General features: G+C 41.8%; 1 long non-coding RNA gene across 1 annotated transcript in view; it reads left to right on the top strand.

Annotated features, from left to right (window-relative positions):
- Window positions 1-8,507: 8,507 nt before the first annotated feature.
- The window catches only part of LOC108791520, a 7,273-nt gene continuing 5,219 nt past the window's right edge, over window positions 8,508-10,561 (top strand). Inside the window, exons 1-2 of the long non-coding RNA XR_001941508.1 lie at window positions 8,508-8,593; window positions 10,073-10,074. This is a non-coding gene — a long non-coding RNA (uncharacterized LOC108791520). The remainder of the gene's footprint in view (window positions 8,594-10,072; window positions 10,075-10,561) is intronic.

Raw genomic sequence — 10,561 nt, 5'->3', positions numbered from 1 at the left:
CCCCCCCCCCCAATCTTTAGTTCTGGTAAGACGCTGAAAACATATTTGCTAAGATTAGCTTATGCAAGCCTGTTTGTAATTGGGATTTACTGTTTGTTCAAATCTTTTCTTATGTAAAACTCTTGAACATGCATATATTCTTGCAAGTCAGGACGCTGTCATTATCTGCCATGCCTTGTAAGTGATTCGTACCAACTCTCATCATATTCATATGTACACCACCCTGACTGTCTGCGTTCATTTCCCTGTTTTCTGCTACATACTCAGGCAAAGCAAGCGAGAAAGCCGTCCCAAGCTTGTGTGTGACAGTATTTGAGATTAAGGATATGGTTTGTGGCTGCTGCAATGCTGGCTTTTTATTTTTGTCTGGGGTGGTCACTCAGACCCAGATCTTATTATATGGTAAATTTCTGCAGGAACAGTGTATAGGACAATCAATTTTAACAGGATGTGTTTTTTTTGTTTCTGAGTTTTATATTTTTTGATTGTACAAGTGTGATACCTCTCAGCCCTGAGGCTCATCCTCACATGGGTAGATCCCACTTCAATACTGCAGGATAGGTAGCCTCATGTTAAACTAACACAAGTTGCTTGGTGCACTTAGGGATTCCGTTACACATTATCAAACCTGGTATTCGAAACACATTTGCTATTTTGCTGATATTTGCAGTAACAGGTTTTAGTATAAAATGATGCTGTAGATTTCTATGGCATTTTGTTAGAATCTATTTACGTTCTTTATCACCCAAGTTAAAGGCTGCAGTAAGGAGTTGAAATTAAACATGTAGGGGCTGGTTGTTGTTTGAGACCTGGAGCAAAAGTGGTGCTATTGCCCTTCACAAAAAAACGATCATACACCCTATTCTTTGAACAACGAAAGCTGATTGGTTTATGGCCATAGCTCAGGTTATTATAAATCAGCCCTGTCATTTGTTTCCATTGTGCTACAGTGATTCACCCATATCTGCACTGTACAAACGATCACTTTGTAAGATCCCGTGATAGGTGGCCAGTACATTCTTTTGTAAAGCAAACAATGGCAATTGGAACCTCAAAAGCAATGTAAGTCTGCCACCGGTGCCCACCTCTGAAAGAATGAGCATGGCAGACCAGTGGCGCCTCTGGTTCTTAAATGTGGATGGCTACCCATGTTCTCTAGAATGCACCTTTCCTAGTAAAGTCCTCTTCATCTTTTCAGTTTTGTTCTGTGTGAAACGGAGGGGACAGTTGAAATGTCAATGGTTTAATGAAAGGCTGTACGGGACTGAGGGTGAACTTCGGGACTGAGCGGTAAAATGGTCTTGTATCACATTTTGTTAAATTAAAACTTTTATGCTTTGAAGGTTGGCTTTGTGTATTTTTTATGGATTGAGAAGACGTTTGAATTGTTGCTGTTTACAGTTGTAAAATGGCAATAACCGTTCTGAACTGTTATTGCTGTTTTATTGCAGTCTTAAAGCAGACCTTTACCCCTTTTTGCTAAACACGTCAGCATGCAGCTCTGCATGCTGATATTAAATCATCTTGTATACATTAGTTAAACATATTTAGATTTTACTTTCAGTTAATGTTTGTCCATTTCCTGGTCCTCTCGTGCACTAGTAATGTGCCCAAGCATTGCATCCTGGGAAGATTACATCAGCAGAGCATTGCTGGGAAATCTCATCTGTAATCCCTTGAGATCTCAGGAAAAAGCATTTTCCACCCCTGAGATGATGTGCATGGTCACATGTGCCAGAGTTCCAGGGAGTAAAGGGAGATCTATTAATCTGCCCTTAGTTAAAATGGCTGCTGTGAGAATAGGGGAGAAAATAAAGTATGCAATAAAAAGTCTGCAATAATCTAGAAGTATCAGTTTGTAGATCATCATTACTAAACATTTCTATGGCCTGGCTCACACTGAGCGTTTTGTACTTCTTTTTCTGCCCTAAAAAAAACTATCAAAAAATCTGCCCCCCCAAAAAAAAATCCCATTAATTTCTATGGCCCTGTTCACATCTGAGTGTTTTGTCGCAATAAGGAGCTTTTCTTTTGGCCCCATAGGCTCAATAAGAAACAATAAGAAACACTTAAACAACCATTTGCTGTGTTTTTTCTCATTAACATCAATGAGCTACAATCTGCTCACAAACGCTGTATGCGCATAAAACGTATGCAGAAACGTGCATCAAAAATGCATGTCAAATGTGCAAAAACGCTGTTCTCGAGGTGTGAACCAGGCCTAAAGGTGTATTTGTTGTAATTTTTCAAAGATAAGGGTAAAGTTCCCCTTTTAATAATAAACTCTTTTGAGCGCCTAAATCATTGTACAGTATTACAATCCTGTCCTATTTTACCTTTTAAGACATTTTGAAGGGAGTTTTTTTTTTTTAAGGTGACAAGGACTTCCCTATTAATCTTTCTCTCACATTCTACACTCAGAGCTCTGCTTTTACATATTTCTTTTTCAAATATGAATAACTCTTCCCTATTGTAGTAGAACGTGAACACGTTTGGATGTCTAACATGTTCTCTGTGCACAACTAGGCTATTGCAGAACATTTTATGATTGTGCACTGCATGGGATGGGAGTTATATTTTTTAGCATTTCAAAGATGGCAATATACACACACATCTCAGAAGCTAGGTGAGAACATGTACCTCTAGTCTGTGCTATGTTAAGTGAAGAACACACAGGATGTAAACAAATCCCTGCTGTGCAGACACTAATCATTTGGCTTTTCCTGGATACTGTATTTTTAGAATAATATGCATATTTCAGATTAACAGTGGACCCTATTGTTAAAATCATGGCGGACTTGTACTATGAAAATATGATCCAGACCTACTTCCTCTTGGCTGAATCACAACACAGTGCAACTAATATTTCAGCCAAATGTCCGATCGTCTGCTGCTAGTGGAAGGAGCCTGCAAATGTGACGCTTGTGTAGACAAGTATCAGATAGTATGCAGTAGGGATGCGCAGATACCGATACTGGTATCGGGGCCGAGTAATTGGGCGAGTACTTGTACTCACCCAAATGCTCTGATGCCTAGCCCGAAACTTGAGCTTCCGGTATCAGAAAGTTGGACATTGCACGCTGCCCGGCTTCCTGATGGGCCAGGGAGCATGGAGAAGCTGGGCAGCGTGTCATTACACAGCACCCGGCTTTCTAATTGGCCAGATAGCCAGCTTAATTCTCCCTTGTCACCTGGTGACGAGGGAGCTTGGAGCTGGCTTCCCGGTCAATCAGGAAGCCGGGGTGCCGTGCAAGGACATGTTGCCCGGCTTCCTGATTGGCCAGTTTCTCGACCAATCAGGAAGCCGGCTCCATGTTTTCTCCTCACCTGGTGATGAGGGAGCATAGAGATGACTTCCATGCTAATCGGAAAGCCGCCCGGCTTCCCGTCTAATCAGGAAGCCAGGTGGAGAGTCATTACACGTCACCTGGCTTCCTTAATGGGACTTACGGTATCAGTATGGGCGAGTACCGAAAAACCGGTATTGATGCATCCCTAGTATCCAGTGCTATGAATAAAAAATAAAATCAGGCCAATTGTTCATGTCACATTTATTGGTTTACATTGCCAGAACATTACATCTGAAATATACATTTTATATACACACACTTACAGATTAGGCTTGTAGAGAAAACAAAGCTTTGGTCTTTCTTGGCTTTTGTAAAGTCAACCTGTTTTTTATTCCAGTTCTTTGATGCAATATATAGTATCTGAGAGCTTCACAACACCTTACAGATATTGTGCTTGTGTGTATTTCAACAATGCCCTTAAGCAGAACAGTTGTAGCATACATGCGCAAGGGTGATGAGGCTGTTTCTTGCTGTACCAGTCTGTGAAGTTCACATTACAAATAACATTTACAGTGAACAGAATATTGCTGTGACATTGGGCTAAATCAGTGCTGGACAACCTCAGGATGCAGGTGGCCAATGAGCTAAAAACCACAGAAGCTGCCTCTGCTGATTTCGGGGCTGTCCTCTTCAGCCTGGATTTAATATCTTGTAAGTCACTGACCTGGAACCAACATGCAATCAGTAAAGTCTAAACTCCATCCTGCAAGCGTGTTGTAGGAGAGCGATTCACTAGGTAGGGAAGCTATGAACAGTATGACAGCCCTGGTGCCTGCACCTTTAAAAGCAAGTCCGTACTGGTCCCAAGGCTGGACCTGTTACCTCCTAAATTATATATCTACTTCTGCATTAAATGCACCTGTATCCAGCATGTTCTTTTCAGTTAACTGTAGTAGTGTGTACTGCATGGTGGTCAACACAGAATGAAGAATGTGTTATCCAAAATGATAAGCAAAAACAGTGTGGCACATCAATAAACTTCCCACCATCACCAATTGGCATGCAACCTTAGGTCAGAGGCTGACAACTACCATCATCTCACAATGATGTCACATGATTGCAGCTCGTCAGGGCAAAGTGACAGTGTCTTTGTAGGAAAACTACCTCCGTTGCAACCAGCAACAATATTCAAGGCTTCTGTTTTTGGGGAAACATGTCCCCCATGACAGTGCTAGGGTCTAGTAACCAATCATAGCACTGGGCCCAAGCAATGTCACTTGATCAAGGGAGTATCTCCGCTTGGAGACCAACACCAACTGTTTGATGTGTCGGCGATTGCACTGCGGGCGGGAGACGTGGCTGCGGTGCCATTGACTTCAATGCACTGCCACGGGGAGTCGGCCGGGTTGTGTTCCAGAGGCCAATGCTCTGGAACGCACTCTTTATGGTATAAACCGGCCCTAAGAGCTGTGTAACATGTTTAATAATTCCTTCTCTGTAGTAGCTTACTGGCATTTTGCATAGTTGCCTTTACTTTCTATGCTCAGATACTCTCTCTTTCACCAACTCCCTAACAGAATTCTAGTATGTGCATGCAGTTCTAAACATTTAGGAGGAGGTCAAGTCATAAAAAAAAAATCGAAAGCTTTACAGATTACTGCATGGAATACTTTCTGCAAAGGAAAATGGATTCTGCTCTGATGTCTATTATCAACATGGTGCTGTAATAATGCTTACATCACAGCCATGGAATGTGAAAAGGAGGCCAGGATATGTCTGGTCCTGGAGAAATACAAATGTAGCGATGCCTAAGCAGTACTCGCTGTATTCAGATCTTGTTAGCCATATCGTAGCCTATTGGTACTTAGCCATCCAGAGGAAGAAGGGCAAGGGCATTTTAGAGCTTGTGATGCCAGCAATGTTGCCTAGGCGTTACTCGCTGTATTCAGATCTTGTTAGCCATATCATAGCCTATTAGTACATAGCCGTTCAGAAGAAGGGCAAGGACATTCTAGAGCTTCTTATGCCAGCAATGTTAACTTTAAATCATAGCAAAGGCCATTTCTAGCTGCTTGCTGCATCATCTCTGTAAAACAATGAAATACTCTAATCCTGCCTGCCATGCATCGGTTTTTGTGGGTTAATCCTTAGCAGATGGAATCAGGGGCATATCACGCCTGTGAACACAGTCTCAATTTTTACCCTCTACCCTATAATTTCAAGAGCTAAAAAAAAAAAAAATGCAAGTCAACACTTAAGGCAATGCATTCATGGATGGTGTTAATATGCAGTTAGGTGGGACTCAGAAACCTGCCAACCACCCAATGCACCATTCATAGTGAGAAACAAAATGTGACCGTAATGGCAGCAGTTGAGAGGGAGCTGTTTTCATTGCTGCCAGCATTCTGTGGGTATTAGCCACTCAAGGTAATAAAAGCAAATATCAAGAGGTTATTAGGACCTCAAGGTTTGGAACCATTGATTCCTTATAATTTCATTATATGTTGGAACTGACAGTTGTATGCACAGAATCTAAAATGCCTACCTGCTTACCAAATGGCATGAATCACTAATGGTGACTGTAAAAGTCTTTAAATAAACCATCCATGTGGATGTAGACTTAGAAAAAAAAAAAAAGATGCATTTGCATGCCAACGATGGTTACAGCAAACAAAGTGAAATCAATAAATAGCAAAATGATTAGGCCTTGGATAAGTATATAGTAGTGCGATTATTAAATATAGACATTAAATTTAAAGTGGACCTTGCAACAATGCGACCCCCCCCCCCCCTGGCGCCTCTGGTTCTTAAATGTGGATGGCTACCCATGTTCTCTAGAATGCACCTTTCCTAGTAAAGTCCTCTTCATCTTTTCAGTTTTGTTCTGTGTGAAACGGAGGGGACAGTTGAAATGTCAATGGTTTAATGAAAGGCTGTACGGGACTGAGGGTGAACTTCGGGACTGAGCGGTAAAATGGTCTTGTATCACATTTTGTTAAATTAAAACTTTTATGCTTTGAAGGTTGGCTTTGTGTATTTTTTATGGATTGAGAAGACGTTTGAATTGTTGCTGTTTACAGTTGTAAAATGGCAATAACCGTTCTGAACTGTTATTGCTGTTTTATTGCAGTCTTAAAGCAGACCTTTACCCCTTTTTGCTAAACACGTCAGCATGCAGCTCTGCATGCTGATATTAAATCATCTTGTATACATTAGTTAAACATATTTAGATTTTACTTTCAGTTAATGTTTGTCCATTTCCTGGTCCTCTCGTGCACTAGTAATGTGCCCAAGCATTGCATCCTGGGAAGATTACATCAGCAGAGCATTGCTGGGAAATCTCATCTGTAATCCCTTGAGATCTCAGGAAAAAGCATTTTCCACCCCTGAGATGATGTGCATGGTCACATGTGCCAGAGTTCCAGGGAGTAAAGGGAGATCTATTAATCTGCCCTTAGTTAAAATGGCTGCTGTGAGAATAGGGGAGAAAATAAAGTATGCAATAAAAAGTCTGCAATAATCTAGAAGTATCAGTTTGTAGATCATCATTACTAAACATTTCTATGGCCTGGCTCACACTGAGCGTTTTGTACTTCTTTTTCTGCCCTAAAAAAAACTATCAAAAAATCTGCCCCCCCAAAAAAAAATCCCATTAATTTCTATGGCCCTGTTCACATCTGAGTGTTTTGTCGCAATAAGGAGCTTTTCTTTTGGCCCCATAGGCTCAATAAGAAACAATAAGAAACACTTAAACAACCATTTGCTGTGTTTTTTCTCATTAACATCAATGAGCTACAATCTGCTCACAAACGCTGTATGCGCATAAAACGTATGCAGAAACGTGCATCAAAAATGCATGTCAAATGTGCAAAAACGCTGTTCTCGAGGTGTGAACCAGGCCTAAAGGTGTATTTGTTGTAATTTTTCAAAGATAAGGGTAAAGTTCCCCTTTTAATAATAAACTCTTTTGAGCGCCTAAATCATTGTACAGTATTACAATCCTGTCCTATTTTACCTTTTAAGACATTTTGAAGGGAGTTTTTTTTTTTTAAGGTGACAAGGACTTCCCTATTAATCTTTCTCTCACATTCTACACTCAGAGCTCTGCTTTTACATATTTCTTTTTCAAATATGAATAACTCTTCCCTATTGTAGTAGAACGTGAACACGTTTGGATGTCTAACATGTTCTCTGTGCACAACTAGGCTATTGCAGAACATTTTATGATTGTGCACTGCATGGGATGGGAGTTATATTTTTTAGCATTTCAAAGATGGCAATATACACACACATCTCAGAAGCTAGGTGAGAACATGTACCTCTAGTCTGTGCTATGTTAAGTGAAGAACACACAGGATGTAAACAAATCCCTGCTGTGCAGACACTAATCATTTGGCTTTTCCTGGATACTGTATTTTTAGAATAATATGCATATTTCAGATTAACAGTGGACCCTATTGTTAAAATCATGGCGGACTTGTACTATGAAAATATGATCCAGACCTACTTCCTCTTGGCTGAATCACAACACAGTGCAACTAATATTTCAGCCAAATGTCCGATCGTCTGCTGCTAGTGGAAGGAGCCTGCAAATGTGACGCTTGTGTAGACAAGTATCAGATAGTATGCAGTAGGGATGCGCAGATACCGATACTGGTATCGGGGCCGAGTAATTGGGCGAGTACTTGTACTCACCCAAATGCTCTGATGCCTAGCCCGAAACTTGAGCTTCCGGTATCAGAAAGTTGGACATTGCACGCTGCCCGGCTTCCTGATGGGCCAGGGAGCATGGAGAAGCTGGGCAGCGTGTCATTACACAGCACCCGGCTTTCTAATTGGCCAGATAGCCAGCTTAATTCTCCCTTGTCACCTGGTGACGAGGGAGCTTGGAGCTGGCTTCCCGGTCAATCAGGAAGCCGGGGTGCCGTGCAAGGACATGTTGCCCGGCTTCCTGATTGGCCAGTTTCTCGACCAATCAGGAAGCCGGCTCCATGTTTTCTCCTCACCTGGTGATGAGGGAGCATAGAGATGACTTCCATGCTAATCGGAAAGCCGCCCGGCTTCCCGTCTAATCAGGAAGCCAGGTGGAGAGTCATTACACGTCACCTGGCTTCCTTAATGGGACTTACGGTATCAGTATGGGCGAGTACCGAAAAACCGGTATTGATGCATCCCTAGTATCCAGTGCTATGAATAAAAAATAAAATCAGGCCAATTGTTCATGTCACATTTATTGGTTTACATTGCCAGAACATTACATCTGAAATATACATTTTATATACACACACTTACAGATTAGGCTTGTAGAGAAAACAAAGCTTTGGTCTTTCTTGGCTTTTGTAAAGTCAACCTGTTTTTTATTCCAGTTCTTTGATGCAATATATAGTATCTGAGAGCTTCACAACACCTTACAGATATTGTGCTTGTGTGTATTTCAACAATGCCCTTAAGCAGAACAGTTGTAGCATACATGCGCAAGGGTGATGAGGCTGTTTCTTGCTGTACCAGTCTGTGAAGTTCACATTACAAATAACATTTACAGTGAACAGAATATTGCTGTGACATTGGGCTAAATCAGTGCTGGACAACCTCAGGATGCAGGTGGCCAATGAGCTAAAAACCACAGAAGCTGCCTCTGCTGATTTCGGGGCTGTCCTCTTCAGCCTGGATTTAATATCTTGTAAGTCACTGACCTGGAACCAACATGCAATCAGTAAAGTCTAAACTCCATCCTGCAAGCGTGTTGTAGGAGAGCGATTCACTAGGTAGGGAAGCTATGAACAGTATGACAGCCCTGGTGCCTGCACCTTTAAAAGCAAGTCCGTACTGGTCCCAAGGCTGGACCTGTTACCTCCTAAATTATATATCTACTTCTGCATTAAATGCACCTGTATCCAGCATGTTCTTTTCAGTTAACTGTAGTAGTGTGTACTGCATGGTGGTCAACACAGAATGAAGAATGTGTTATCCAAAATGATAAGCAAAAACAGTGTGGCACATCAATAAACTTCCCACCATCACCAATTGGCATGCAACCTTAGGTCAGAGGCTGACAACTACCATCATCTCACAATGATGTCACATGATTGCAGCTCGTCAGGGCAAAGTGACAGTGTCTTTGTAGGAAAACTACCTCCGTTGCAACCAGCAACAATATTCAAGGCTTCTGTTTTTGGGGAAACATGTCCCCCATGACAGTGCTAGGGTCTAGTAACCAATCATAGCACTGGGCCCAAGCAATGTCACTTGATCAAGGGAGTATCTCCGCTTGGAGACCAACACCAACTGTTTGATGTGTCGGCGATTGCACTGCGGGCGGGAGACGTGGCTGCGGTGCCATTGACTTCAATGCACTGCCACGGGGAGTCGGCCGGGTTGTGTTCCAGAGGCCAATGCTCTGGAACGCACTCTTTATGGTATAAACCGGCCCTAAGAGCTGTGTAACATGTTTAATAATTCCTTCTCTGTAGTAGCTTACTGGCATTTTGCATAGTTGCCTTTACTTTCTATGCTCAGATACTCTCTCTTTCACCAACTCCCTAACAGAATTCTAGTATGTGCATGCAGTTCTAAACATTTAGGAGGAGGTCAAGTCATAAAAAAAAAATCGAAAGCTTTACAGATTACTGCATGGAATACTTTCTGCAAAGGAAAATGGATTCTGCTCTGATGTCTATTATCAACATGGTGCTGTAATAATGCTTACATCACAGCCATGGAATGTGAAAAGGAGGCCAGGATATGTCTGGTCCTGGAGAAATACAAATGTAGCGATGCCTAAGCAGTACTCGCTGTATTCAGATCTTGTTAGCCATATCGTAGCCTATTGGTACTTAGCCATCCAGAGGAAGAAGGGCAAGGGCATTTTAGAGCTTGTGATGCCAGCAATGTTGCCTAGGCGTTACTCGCTGTATTCAGATCTTGTTAGCCATATCATAGCCTATTAGTACATAGCCGTTCAGAAGAAGGGCAAGGACATTCTAGAGCTTCTTATGCCAGCAATGTTAACTTTAAATCATAGCAAAGGCCATTTCTAGCTGCTTGCTGCATCATCTCTGTAAAACAATGAAATACTCTAATCCTGCCTGCCATGCATCGGTTTTTGTGGGTTAATCCTTAGCAGATGGAATCAGGGGCATATCACGCCTGTGAACACAGTCTCAATTTTTACCCTCTACCCTATAATTTCAAGAGCTAAAAAAAAAAAAAATGCAAGTCAACACTTAAGGCAATGCATTCATGGAGGGGGTTAATAGACAGTTAGGTGGGAC

This window comes from Nanorana parkeri, unplaced genomic scaffold (genome assembly GCF_000935625.1).
Source record: "Nanorana parkeri isolate BGI_ZX_2015 unplaced genomic scaffold, ASM93562v1 scaffold556, whole genome shotgun sequence".
Classification (NCBI taxonomy): domain Eukaryota; kingdom Metazoa; phylum Chordata; class Amphibia; order Anura; family Dicroglossidae; genus Nanorana; species Nanorana parkeri.
Note: the sequence above shows the minus strand (reverse complement) of the source record. Positions and strands in the feature narration are given on the sequence as shown.